This window comes from Triturus cristatus, chromosome 2_2, assembly GCF_964204655.1.
Source record: "Triturus cristatus chromosome 2_2, aTriCri1.1, whole genome shotgun sequence".
NCBI lineage: Eukaryota > Metazoa > Chordata > Amphibia > Caudata > Salamandridae > Triturus > Triturus cristatus.
In genome coordinates, this window is record NC_140582.1 from 170333806 (window position 1) to 170348779 (window position 14974).

A 14974-nucleotide genomic window follows, 5' to 3' on the forward strand; every position below is an offset into this window, starting at 1 on the left:
CGTCAGGGTAGCAGTCGGAAATGTAATCCCCAAACAGCAGCGGAGCCAGCCTCTGCTCCATTGTTCGGATTACTATTTTGCTTTCCGCCTGCCCTTCATGGCAGTCCACTTGCGATGAAAAGGCAGGTGGGAAGTAACTTTGGGGCCCTCTAGCAGGTCCCCCTTTCCCTCTGGCCCTCCACTATGGGGTCTTAAACATCCCTGCACTGTGCGGAAGGCACTGCATGGTGCCGTCCACACGGTGCAGGGATGTTTAAAATCAGCCTTTTTTCCATTGTGGCTTGTGCTGCAAGCAGCAGTACAAGCCGCAATGGTAAAAATACAGGATCCGACTGCCAAACACAGCCGTCAGATCGTAATCTGGGAAGCGGGACCTCCGAATCCTTGTCTGGTGGTCCTGCTTCTTCTATGATGCCGGTCGGACGTGTGTATGACCAGCATCATATTTGGCCCCATAATGTCTGTTTCTTACCATTAAAAAGGCTTGTGTGCAGGATTACATGGTGGTGCATGGCTGAAAGCCTTCCAAACTTTGCAAAATATGTCTCTTTGTTTATTTATTCCCAACTAAGGAATGGAACAAACCTTTTTTTACTTGGAGTTTCATATTTTATTTGAATGCAGACATTTGCGAAATATATGACAATTGTGTTACACTTTTTTAGCTGCAAAAATAGTTTAAAACGTAGTAAAATATTTTAAGCTCTATATTTAACTGTGCATGACATTTCCTATTGTTTCTACGAATAAGGAGATATTCGGATCCCTATTAGTCACCAAATGCATCAACAATGAAGCTCACTGTGGGCTGTCCTCTTGTGTTCTTGAAAGCACTGGTTATGAACATGTGACAATGAACCGAGGGTCCTCGTCAGACAATATGCCAACATGGCTGCCGCCTCTCTGAGAATGAAAACTAAAAACTTAAAGGGGGGATGTCCCCAGGCTACAAAGGGTGAGATCAAAGTCAAGACTAGCGGAGCACATAACTACGGCAGATTTCATTATTGTTCATTAGGATTTAATGAGCCATCCCCCAATTTGTAGGATGTAAATAACAGAACATGTATTTTGTCAGGGAAGTCAAGTGAAGTGCATTTAAAGACATCCGCTGACCTTTAAAGGATGCTATTCCGGTTAACATTTAATGAGCCAGAGACTTGTCCAAATATGCGACACTGTACCTGAATAATAGAGGTCTCCTGGCTCCGACAGATAAAGGTTACCTGCTCTGTTGGCTTAGTGTAAAAATGGCATTAAAGTGGATTTCTCTTGTAAGACTGCTCTTAAGAACTTTCTCCTTAAAACACAGTCTTACCACAGGAAGTCTCTGATTCAATGTGACACCAGAGGTATAAAATAATTAAGCTTGAATGGCTGTTTCGTTAAGTCTTAAATATTGCTGCTTGGTTTTAATTGCATATTATTGGCTGCAGAACATTTCAAGTGTGAAATTAGAAGTTCATCTGTTCGTAAACACCTTCTTGATTATGGGAAACTGTAGCACCTGTACAAATGATACATTTACTGTTTGCAGTACAAGGACTATAGGTTGGTACTTCAGCATGCGCGCTTATAGAAAAAACTGTGTTGCAGTGGGTGGGTACCTTGCCAAGCAGGGCTTTCTCGCCTGGTGAGATGCTTGATCTCCTTAAGGCAGGGCCGGACTGAGATAGCAAACTAGCCCTGGCAATTACGTCCGACTGGCGGGGGCGGTTGGGGCTACCGCTGCCCATAACCACAGCAAAATCGGCCCTTGATACAAGGGGCCGATTTTGCAGTACTGCTGCAAAACCGGCCCTAAGTGACAAAAAAGGCCCCACTTGTTGAAAACCGTCCCGCACCCTTCCAGCCCACTGGGGAAATACCAGGTGCCCACTACGGCCAGTCTGGCCCTGCCTTAAGGATCATGCCAGGCCAAGAGAAGGGAAATCTAGCCAACTCACGAGAAAGGATACCTGTTCCTCAGTGATGACTCTGTCAGACCCCAATGACGTACTTCTGTCCGATGCAGCCTGGCGTCCGGTCCAGTGTGACCATGACCTTGCGTCATGTATTGGGGACCTCCACGCTAACTGCGAAAGGGCAGGGGACCCAGTGCATGCCTTGTCTGAGCAGCAAGTGAAACACAGCTCTGCATTAGTGGATAGGGAAATCTCCAGTGAAGCTGCACAGCAGAGGTTATGTAACAAACTGCACATGTACAATGGGTAAAGAAATAGTGAGCCGTGTGTTAAATGCAATTAAAGGTTTGTTTGACCTGACTACAACTTAAGCATACAATTCAATAGTATTCCAAAGGGTTTATGTGTATAGTCTCATAAAATATAGTATGTTTCAGAAACACAGTTCACTTCTTTGAACCTTTGAAATCACTTAGAATATTTGATGTAATGGAACTTTAGTACAACTAGGCTGATAGTTTTGAGGAGTATATTTCAAGAAATAATCAATAGAAAGCATGTTGTTGATTCGTCATACAATTTCATAAATTTCATCACACAATCTTACATTGCCAAAGAAGGGTTCCATTTCAATGCATAGGAGTCTAAGTGTGCATTCGGGGCAATGGACAGAATGTTAGACCACTTTATACAAACTGCCTCTGTCATTATCCAAGGGTATCGAGACCGATGGGAATGCAGGACATGTTCTGGACTACAATTAAGTTTCTGACAAACATGGACTCAGGTACAGAGTGCATTTATGGCTAGAGCTTGTTGACTCTCCCTGCCTGCATGTCTATTTCCCATTATCCTTGCTGTGTCTCATACCTGTTCAGCTTGCCCAATGCCAACCCATTCTGCTGACTCTGCCTGAACCCCGCTCACTTGTCCTCCCTTCCTATCCCAGCAGTAATATAGTCTACACCCTGCAGCAGCAAGGAGAAAGAGCAGAAGTGGCTACTGGCGAGCAAAGATGGGTAAAGTGCGCACGTTGCTCAGTGTAAGTTGGTTTCAGGCCGGAGTCAGGTAGAGCCACTGGTTTGATGCCCATGTTCTTCCCCTGTGTCAATCACTTCCTATCTTCCGCTTCCTCCATTCCTTGCCTATACTCACCCCATTTCTCACTGTGACCTTAGTTGACAGGCTTGAATTTGATTGGCACAGCACTACTGCTGCACTGCTGATGTGCTGGGCCAGTTTATAGAATGAAGGGGCTCTTTGCTGATGTTGCAGCCCAACTGCTGCGTGTTTTGCGAGGCAGAGAAGTGTGCACAGCTGTTAGCCGAGCTAAATATTTTTGGGGAGGGAATGGCACTTACACTGTTGCTGCCCTGCTGCACTTTTCAATCAACGATGGATACATTACACTGCTGCTCCATGTAATTAGATTACTCATGAAGGCGGAGCCTGGACTTTGCACTTCTCCACAGGATTGGCTCTTGGCTCCTTCCATGACCCTGTATGATTCCTCTGTGAACCATGCAATCTTCCCGATTCATCCTGTGCCCCCCAGAACCCTATGCTGCCCAATCAATCATTTGGTGCTTCTCTCACTGTATACCCCCACGATTCTTCCCTCTTGATCCTGGCCCTACTCCCCCATAGTCCACGCTCTGCTTTCCCACTGGATCCTGGTTATGTTTGCAGCTCCTGGACCCTGCACTACTTACCCTGAAATCTGCAGTACCCTTAACAGGGATCTGCACTGCTTCCCTACACCCGCTGTCATCTGCACTGCTCCCACTTGGACTCTACTGCTGTACCCATTGGACCTATTTCAAAGCTTACAATATATCCTGCAAGGAAAAAGAGAACGTCACATTCATCATATGGTCCCAGCCAGTGGCGTTGGCAGAGTTAATAAACAGCACAGGCTGACTTTAAAATCTATCAAAAACAATTGTGGAACAAGCCTGAGGCCCTAAAAAAAGTACAAGGGCTGGGAAGTAATAAATCCTGTTCTCCAACTTCTCACTGGTCACACCTATTTTTTCAGTAATTTGCAGGCCTCCATATTCACAAGATATGTCTCAAATAACACAATGCAGCCTTTTTACTTCATTCATGCTTATATTGTTTTGACAAAGAAATTTTGCTCCATCGAAAACTAAAAAGCAAGAGTGATCAATGCAAATGTATCTTCATTGATGACTCTGAAAGACCTTGGTTTCCATTGTCCGTTTTGTTAAAACTGGACGTTCTCCATCTTATGCTAACATGTAGGGGCATATTTTCAAAGTGTTCACACAACGGCATGTGGTAGTGAACTTGTGGTTGCCTGGCTTCAATGCAAGCACCCTTGCCCCATAGTGCAAAGGTGTTTGTGTTAAGGTCTCGATAGTTTTGTGCAGGAAAGGGTACCTTTCTGCACAAAAACAACCCTTTGAGGCTATTTCCTCTTTATATGTGTGCTGCAGAAGGACAATACTGATATTTATTGTAATTATGCCAGCCTCAGGCAGGCACTCAATTTTAGTATGAATGTCTACGTGTGTCTCACAGCTGGGTTGGTGTCAAAATCCATGGGTGGATTTGCTGAAATGACCATGCACCACTCATGGAACGCCTGCCTACCTGTTGCAAAGTATTGCAAGGTGGTGCAATGTGCTGTGCATTTTTTACAAAGCAATTTGCCTTACTCTGTAAGTCCTGCAAAGGATTTTCCATCAGGGGTGCGTCAAAAAAATGATACAAACCTAATGTAAAATATTTGAAACTCTGGTCCATAGTCTTGCAGTCTCCGTGCTCATGCAAACACATAGTCAATATATTGTATTAAAAACTAAACTGCCAGAAAAGAACATATGATGCCATGTAGGAGGCTGGACTTAAATCCTATTCAAGAAGACAGTGGAGCAGATTTATGTTCCCTGGCGCACCCCTGCAAATCAGCAGGGATGCACCAGGGAAGATGCATCACGCAAGTTTGCCATTGCGCCACCGCAGATGCGCCGCATTTACAATGCGGTGCATCGTGGCGCAAGGACAAGCAGATGCGTGACGCATCTGCCGGCGTATGGTTGACGCAGTGCAGAAGTTGTGTCGCAAGCGCGACCCAACTCCAGCACTGTTCCAACCTGCCCTATCCCTAACATGGTGCGTCACTCCTTACGCCTGCTTGAAGCAGGCGTAAGGATTTGATGCACCAGCGTCGGAAAAGTGACTGCGTGAAATCTTGTAGATTTCACTGCGTCACTTTTCCGAGGCTTTTTCCGACGTAACGCCCACCCTGCATACATTAAACCTGACGCGGGTTTAATGTGGCGCAGGGCTTTACAACGTGACGCATCTCCCTAGATGTGACGCAACAGCGGCGCAAAAGTAGCGCACGGGGCTTTACTAAACATAATTAGAGATTGGATCATTTGCACAGCTTGAAGAAAACGTGGGACTGCAATGTTAGGCAGGGGCATTATTTTTTTACGTTAATGACTGAAGGATGCAAAACTATGTTTGGCAAGTTTCCAATATGAATAACCATGCCTAAAGGCTCAATAACTTTGCAGATAATTAAAAGCGCCATTCCAGTATTAGAATTCAGCAATAGCCTGGCCTGAGAAGCGTGCTGTTCTCATTACCAGCAAACAAACTGAATCAGACAGCCTAGAGATTAATTCACTAGACTAATTTGTCGACTGCACCACTCCTTGCTCGCCTTTGTGGCCACAGATTCAGACCCTGGTTCAATAATACACATCTGCTTTCAGCTCAGATCGTGCACTTTGCAAATTCGTTTTATGTTACGTTTTGGACATAACTGCCAAGAAGCCCCATTTCATGCATGGTACATTCCGGCAGTCCCCCAAAGATCTTTGCATTTCGGATTTTTGACCCATAGGTCTAAAGGCAAAAGCAAACTACAAGTCCCTGAACGCTAAGCATTCTTAGCTTAAAATTCAAAAATATCTGGTGTTGTCCACTTGAATGAACAGTATGAATACTGAGCTTGTCTATTTGAATGAATGCTAGCGTGACCCAAAACCTTTGACAATACTACAGCCGTTTCACATGGTATCCCAAGAAATTGACACACAACTATGGGGGTGATTAGGATGGCGGGCGGAATGGCGTTCCGCCCGCTATCCTAACTTGAATTACCCCCTGCCATATTATAATGGCGGGGGTATCGCGGCGGATGCAGAGGGTGTCCGCCGCTTTTCCGCCAGTCAGCAATCGTTACGATTGTCGGCCGGGTAGAGCACAATATGGTGGCGGTGCATCCATATTATGATGCATTGTTTAAAAGGCCTTTCCATGGCGGCGATGCTGCCATGAAAAAGCTGGTGGGGATGTGCTTTTGGGGCCTGTTGTGGGCCCCCAGGGGGGTTGGGGGGTGTTTGATGCCCATCATACCCCCTACAGTTCCATGCACAAGGTGGCAGGCACCGCGCGGTGCCTGCCACGTTGTGCATGGGAATGCACAACATGTTGATTTGTCATTGCGGCGGGTGCTGCAGCACCCGCCGCAATGTCAAATATACGGAATGCGACCACCAGGGTGGCGGTCGCATCCTAATTAGCGGTGCAGGACTGCCGCACGACTGGCGGCCGGTCCCAGCACCACGAGGATGGCGGGCGGACATCCTAATAGGCCCCTATATGTGCTGGGGGGCGTAACACAGGGCCCTGCAGCTCCTGCTGTGCATGGGCTCCATCTTTCATACAGGCCAATTTCAACCAAAGCCAATAAATATCTGTGAGATATAGGAGTGTCATGGGCCGTCATCACTTTTTGCAGGGCGGTCCCATCATTCTGAGTTACACCACTTTGTACAGTGGGGGAGACCTCGTTTATTTAGCAAAGATGTTCATACACATTGTGGACCTCATTCATATGGCCCTACCAGCACTATTGCGCCACCAGAACGTCACTTTTTTGACATTCCGGTGACACAATGCGCCACTAGCATATTTATACGTTAGGTGGCTTTTCGTGGACTTATAAATATGTGCTCTTTCTCGCAGAAAACTGTGTGAAAGCTGAGTTCCTTGGGTATTGCTGGGGGTGTTCCCAGCAACATCCATGGCTTTGTGACACTGCCCCAGATTTACAAGAAATCGTAAGTCTGAGGCAGTGCCAAAAAGTTATGCCTTTCCAGGGGAGGGGGAAGGGAGGTACAATGAGGAGAAATATCTTTATTTCTCTTCGTTTTTCCTCTATATGTGCTGCTTTCTGCAGCACACACAGAAAGAGGAAAATGCCTCCTGTGATTGTTTTTGTGCAGGAACTTTTCCCTTCCTGCACAAAAATAATCAAAGCAGGCACCTTCACACCATGGTGCAACGGCACCTGCGTTGGCGCACAGCAGCCCATTGTGCGCCAACGCAGGGGAAAAGGACAGAATAGATACGGCGCATTCCTGCCCTGTTCTTTTGCCGTAGGGCAGCGCAGCAGCAAAGCCTGCTGCACTGCCCTACTGCAAAAATACATAAATTAGGCCCTGTGATTCTTAAAAATTAGAGTTGTTCATAGCCTGCTCCATAGATATTGGAATTCACACTTGTCTGATTATGGGACCATGAAATGTTTTACAAAGGAGAACAAAATATTTCACTTTGCAACGTGATGCAGTATAATATGAAAAGAACTGGCTCTTACCGCTCAGTGATGTTTACAGTGCATAAGTGCCAAAATGGTCACTACAAGCTAGTATTCGCACTGCAGTTCACTTCTATTTATACCACGAGCTAAAAGCAACTCATGTTTGGTGGTAGTTTACAGTAAGAGTAATTTCCAACAAAGCACTTGTAAATGCGTGCGAGCTTCCTTGCACCTGCATTAAGTGATGTTCAAGTGGAAACAAAATATTTTAGAGGAAGAGTTCACTTAATGTATGTTCTTAAAAACCTTCTTCCCACTCTAAGCGAAAGAGGAATGTTTGAAAGAAACACCAGTAGCCCCCAAAATTATGGTGACGACATCTGCAGTTATTGAAGAGGGACACATCACTGAGCGGCAGCACCATTTCTCTTTTTATTAACAGCAGAATAAGCCTTGTGCAAACGTAGTGCGATTGGGCCATATTTTTATTTTCGGGCTGCAGTACACACTTTTTAGCTTAAGGCACAGCATAGCCACCGCTCTGCATGTTTTTGTTCCATTTTGGTTTGGTGGAGCATTGAATGTCAAGGTACTTATAGAGCGCACTGTCACCAGACGGCCACCTTGCGGTGTCGCCTTTGCGGTTTCCTGGCGCTGATACTCATACCGCTGTGGAACCCCACCTGGCTTTCCCTGTGAAGTGTCCACTCCTGGGCACCCCCAGGGTGAAGCCAGGCATCCTTAGCGCCGTTGGGGCCGGTGTGGAGGCTAAGCAAGCTATTGCCCAGAGTTGCAGCATGGGGCCCGTGATTAGAATAGGCACCGAGGCGAGAATAGACAAGTCCGAGGAAATTGAGCCCGAGCCCCGCCGAGGCGGGAATTGAACCCTGGTCCCTGGCCAGAACTCTGCTTCAGGGTCTGCCGCTCTAACCATTAAGCCACACTCCTCGCATTACCTTCATTAAGGACGGAAATTAACATTTTGAGAGTGGCAGCACACCGTAAAACGAAAGCCCTCCCGCCCAAACAAATTCAAGTTTTCCCAGCATCATTTTGAGGTGGAAGAACTGCCGGGGTGACCAACAGCACATTCTTAACCAGCTCAATCATTGGAAACCTTTGACTGACAGCACCTCTGATTTAGGACTGCCAGTAAAAAAGCATCAGAATGCCCACCCTTTCTAGGGCAGTCCTTCTGACAAAAACTTTTCCAGCCTGGGTCCATCATGTGATGTGGTTTGTATCTCAAACAAAAAATGCTTAAACCTGTCCCACCATATCAGTGAGAGGTGTCTGGGAAAACCAATCCCTGTCATACTTGTGGAATCTCTAAATTAGTTAAGCAGTCCTCCAGTGCAACATCACTAGGCTACAGCGGCGGCCCATGCAGGTAAGAGCGGTGGGGTGGTGGGGCCGGGTCTGGGGGATTTCGACAGACGATGCTGATGGAAACATTTTCCCTTGTGGTCATCTGTCGAATCCCCCCTAACCTGGCCCCACCACTCTTACCTGCACGGGCCACGGATGCTAGGCTGGTGGCCCTCCTGCAGATCTAAATGACTCAGAAAGTAATTCTGTGGTGTTACAAGAAATGGTCTTTGGATATGGAAATGACAAGCCTGATCACCATATGTTTCTCCTGGACTTCTTGTATTCTGTAAAACTGTGCTGCCATTGTGTGGCTGTCTTCATACAGAACAATACATTGCCATTCACCCAGCCAGAAGTAAGCTCCAGACAGATTCTCCTGTAAAGTGCCACTCTTCTTCAGATAAGTATCACTTCATCACGACTGACTCACGAGTCCTTTTATGTGGAAATAAAGGGGGCAGATAAATCGTTAAAGTAGGTGGCACTCAAAAAATTGGCAATTTTGAAGCGAGGCAGAAGAATAATGTACATCTGGATTTTTGCAGGGATCACAAGTACAGAAGAAGGACTACAATAAGAGAACCCAATGCCATAAAATGACAGCCATAGAGCACAGCACAGGCATTTTGTAATAGCAGACATTCCAACGATCAGCTACTCCTGTGACTCAAAGGCAATTTAAGAAAATGCTTGCATCCTACATGGTTCGAGATTTTGCCGGAAATCAGCTCTGCAGTGAGTGTGTTGTTAATTGTTGTTGAGATCTGGCTGCAGTCGGTGTGTTTTTTTGCATTAATCCTGGCTGATCTTTTCAGATCTCCAATCTTGAATATCTAGGGGTGGATTTGGGTTATCAGCTGTTCCTGGAATGGCAACTCTGCCCAGTGGGAAGCTTGAATTTGAAGCAGGACATATTAACTCAGTAATGCTTCTGCCTTGTAGAGATTGAAGAATCTTCAATAAGTCAGTATATAACCAGAGCAGCTTCTAGCAGGAATAGCTGTCACTGGTGTGCACATGATTCAGTCCATAAGCCCAGGGAGTGACTAAAAGACTAGCAGTGTGCTCCTGCTGAGAGTGTTCCACATTCAGCCGCTACTTTCTCTTATCGTCAAATCATTTGCTGGGGATCGGACCCTGAAGTGTTGCCACTAACCCTATGACTCAAGTTGCCTCCTATTCAGCATTGTCATTGTCACTAGGGGTGGCTTTTACTCACTAAGGGCCCGATTCACAGAACTAACTTAAGACAAAATCCTAAACTTACTACCATTTTGGTATTCACAGAAGGCACTTACTCATTTTGGTATTCACAGAACTGTAGGACTCCTAAATGCCTTCTGTGAATACCGAAAGTCTTAAAGTTAGGATTTTTCTCAGTTTAGGAGTAGTAAAGTTAGGACCCCTAACTTTAGGACTCCTAAAGGCCTTCTGTGAATACCGAAAGTCTTAAAATTAGGATTTTTCTCAGTTTAGGAGTAGTAAAGTACCAAAATGGTAATAAGTTTAGGATTTTGTCTTAAGTTAGTTCTGTGCATCGGGCTCACAATTTTTTAGTAGCATAATTAAGAGAAATTACTGAAAATGTTTGCATAATTATGCAAAATGCATCTCGTGCCGAAAAAATGACTGGAATTGTCTGTTTGGGTAAAAATATAATCTGAAAATTTTGAGTTGATTTCCGGTTGCTCACGTTAAAGCACTGCTGCATGCGTTCGGATTTGCAGTTTTACATTTAAAAATTACCTGAATGGTCCGCTTGGGTGAACAAATCTACCTGAAATGTTTGTTGGCCACCTATTTTAAAGAAACTGCCACATGCATTAAAAACACTGTTGTTCACATACAAATTTGTAGCTTTGAAATCAAAAATTACCCGAATAGTCCGCTTTGGTAAAATATCTACCTGAAATGCAACTCACATAAAAAAATTACCAGAACGGTCATGTCGTATTAAAGTTTCTTCCCAAAATAACGCGATGTGGAGTAATGGCATAATCTTAGTAATTTTGCAAATTTACTATAAGTACGCCAATTGCTCCAGCACAATTAAAAATTGACCTATACTCCACATTGTTCATGGGTGGGGTAGGGAAACTGTGAGAGGTGGCAGTGCCTGTGATGGCCCAATTCTGAATGGAGGTATAGTTGGAAAAAAGCTGAACACTGAAGTCACCCGACTTGCCGACTGTTTTTTCTTGTTATGTGCACTGACACACAAAGACAACAGCATTTCTCATTCACCGCTGTGCTCAGCCTCACCCTTGCATATCCCAGAACTTTTCTCAATGCAATTGGCGGGTTGTTGCATGCATTTTTCCCAATTCCATCATATTATTTGTTAGAAATTGGTTTGCAGAGAAGGGTTACCACTGCACTAGACTGTCTTCCTGGCTGGATGAGCATGACACTCAATTGGGTGAAAGCACTGTGCAGTTTTAGGGCAGCACTGTTGTCGTCACCATTCCTTGCTGCCCTATTACAGTTGTGTAGAGTATAATATGCTATCTACTATAGTGCACTGCACACATCTATCTCGCCACAGAGACAGGTGGAAGTTTAGAGAACATATCACAATAAATCAGATACTATATATGGTGTGGTGCAACTGATGATAATAATATAATGACTAACAAATACATTACGTAAGTAAATCTGTATAAGTGCCAATGAAAGGAAAGGGAAACCAAAAGGCTTCAGGTCACGGTGCTAATTTGCAAGTATCAGGATTAATGTCATGTTACCATTGCAAGTGAATGAAAAAGATGTGTGCACAAAGGGTTTATGGCCACTGTGTGTTTTATCACTCATTGCAAATCTTTACACAATCCTGTAGGTTTCACACACCCTATAAATGTAGTGCCAAGCAAAGGGGTTTACACTAATTGTCACATTAATCACTGGCCTTCAGATTCAGCCTACTCTGTCTACCATGCCTGCTTTAGAACTTTTTGAAGATGACACTTAATGTCAGAAATTGAATAATGGGTGGTACGAGAAGGGGCTCATTATTTAAGCATTGTGTGACTGTCATTGGCGGAGACATTATTTATTACAAGGGAACACCCCTTTCACTGTGGGAGGTGCCTCTGCAATGGAGAGGCTTGGAGAGTCATGTTTAAACAGTCAGACATAAAATAATTAGAAGAACCGCCATGTTTTGATGTTCCTACATAAATGTAGGGGAAAATAAAGAATATTTATTTAGTTATCCGATCTTCAAAGGCATCGAGACATCTGCTCATTTCAGAGTTTTGTCATGTGCCTTACCAATTGGGTTTCATTACAATTATGCTAGTTCCTTTGTTGTTGCATTTTGGTTTCTCAACCCATCTTTGTTATGTTATGTTAATAAATGTATTAAGCGTGCAAATACCTGAAGGTGTCTTGGCGCTGAAGGATGGAGTAAGTAGGTTCCTGTAAGCCACGGGTCTCTATTTCTTAAACAGCCAGGTTTTCAAGGCCTTCTTAAATACAAATAGAGTTGGAAGTGTTCTAATGGAGAAAGGGACTGCATTCCAGAGCTTGGGGGCAGCCACCCTAAAGCTTCTGCCACCCCAACTAGATTTGAAAACTCTCAGAATTGCTAGCAATTTAGCTCCTTCAGTGCGCAGATGCCTTTTTGGGACATACCAATAAAGTAGGCGTCTCAGGAACTTGGGGCCGGTATCCTGTAGTGCTCTGTAGGTAATGCAGAGGGCCTTAAAATGATGCGGTTCTTAACTTGGAGCAAATGCAGCTCATAGAGATGTTTTCAAACTGAAAGGTGCGTAGGGATTCCCAGCAGAAGCCTTGCTGCCACATTTTGAATCATTTGCAACTTGTAATTGTGTTATTTTTTGGAAGTGAAATTATTCTGGTGAAACAGGGATGACATTCAGTGTGAGGGCTAGTCTGGTTTACATCCCTCCAGATAATCTGCCTCTCAACCTAACAGTGTGTTAGTTAATTACAATCCCAACCGATTCTATTGGGCTTTATGACTGAGCTTTCTAAAATAAAAATCGTGGTCATGAAAAAGTGAACAAAATCTTAACTTTCAAGTTGCAGTGAGGGCCCATTGCTATATGAACCTTGGAGAAAAAAACTTCAAACAAGCAGAATGTAGCTTTTTAACAAATTGAAGAACCTTATTGTTAGACTTGGCATCATTTGGCGTGTTTCCCCAGAGTTTTTGCTTTCTGCCCTTCCGGTTTTGACTCTTTTTGCTCTTGTAGTGTTTCTACGCACTTTTCTCACTGCTGATCAGTGGTAAAGTGCAAGTGCTCCTGTGGTTAATTGTGTTATGGATTGGTGTTTCCATGATTGGCCTATTTGATTGATGTGTCAGTCCCTAGTAAAATGCACTGTGTGTGTCAGGACTGTAAATCAAATGCTGTTGGCGGGCTGCAGCACTGGATTGTGCCACCCACCCAAGCAGCCTGTAAAGTGTGGCTCAGACCTGCCATTGCAGAGCCTGTGTGCAGTCTGGGACTGCCTTGTCGACTTGACAAGTGCACCCACTTGCCAGGCCCTAAGGGAATGACGAGCATGCCTTCATCTTGCACCGCGACCCTGGTCTCAAAGACGACGCCATCCGAAGCCGCGACCTGAGTGCACTGCACGCCGCGCTGCTGCACTTCGCACCACAGCACACGACGCCTGCTGACATCAGCACTCCTGACTCCAATAGAGAGGAGATCAACCTGCAACACATGTGACTTCCAGAGCCCCGACGACTCCATACTGGTGTGGTGTCCTTTTGTAGCGCTTACACTGCATTACTGTTGGTTATGTGCAAATGCTTTACACACTGCCTCCAAGATAAGCCTTACTGCTCATGCCAAGCTACCAAGGGGGTGAGCAGGGGTTATTTTAGGAGTGTAACTCCCTTATCCTGACTAGGAAAAAGGGTCCCTATTTGGACAAAGGTGCAAGCCCTTGCCAACTAGAGACCCCCATTTCTAATACCTATCTTTCTAATATCCAACTATCTGAATAGCATACGTGTATAGTTTTTTCTACTTTACTACAGTTGACCAAACAGTTTAGGTCACTACTTCACTTTTCTAAAAACATTTCCCTGATGCACAAAAGCGTTCTTTCATGGTAATTGTGCATAAAAAAGCAGGTAATATAAAAATATATATAACAGGTAACATATTATGGGCCCATATTGCCATCTTGAAATGCGGCTTACCTTTGTAACCCTCAGACCTCAGTTGAATGAGCATTTGAAATCCACGTGTTATGATCAGCAATACATTCATAACTCTCCTCCAGTGCACTGCTTGTGATCTCACACATGAAGTACAGGTGACACGCCAACCTAAATCATGTACCTTTTATTCCATATGATTAATGTTTCCATGAAGCATACTTTTTTCAACCAATCTACATATTTTAATTGTACATTGCTGTATGATTCAAGGAGCCCTGAATTATATAGGCAAATATTACTGACAATGTGTGTTTTCCTTTGATTCATGTACCTTCGTGCCTTCCAAGGTTGAAGTTACAGTGCTTCAGACTCACACTGGTGGCAGCAATGCGCTATACTAATTATCATATAATTTAATTATCAATATTGATGACAGTCGCGATAAAAAAAACTGCAAGCCAAGAACACCTATGAGCCTTTTGAGATGGTGTTTCTACTGAATTTGTAGGAAGATATTGGGATATTAATCAGCAGGTTTACATTTTAATGGGACAGGTTAAATCCCCGAGCCATCATTTTATTTCTTGATTGAATATTTGTGAACATTTAAGGGGAAAATGTAAGGTGGAACACCATCACTAGCTTCTTGAGTAACACTGGGATATAAGTCCCCTAAATGTTTCTGGGATGCTATGAAGTAACGCTCTTGGCCTGAGCTGTGTTTTACCCTCAGTGAGCTTAATAATCATGTTGGGAAGAGTTGTGGTGCAGTGGCCAGGGCAACTGACTCCAGAACCCCTGGGCTCATGGTTCAATCACCGGAGGCAGATCAGCCCAGCACCATGTGACTCTGGGCAATAGCTTGTTAAATCTTCCAGACGGCCCACAGCGCCTTGACACACTCAGGTATTTGTTCTCACTTTACAAATACCGAACATTTACATGTAAGTCCAGTGAGATTTTGATCGAAATCAC

At 44.5% G+C, this 14974-nt stretch overlaps 1 protein-coding gene across 1 annotated transcript in view; it reads left to right on the forward strand.

The window, feature by feature from the left end:
- GRID2 (glutamate ionotropic receptor delta type subunit 2) overlaps positions 1–14974 on the forward strand; it is a 2613212-nt gene that overhangs the window by 700866 nt on the left and 1897372 nt on the right. The window lies entirely within an intron of this gene.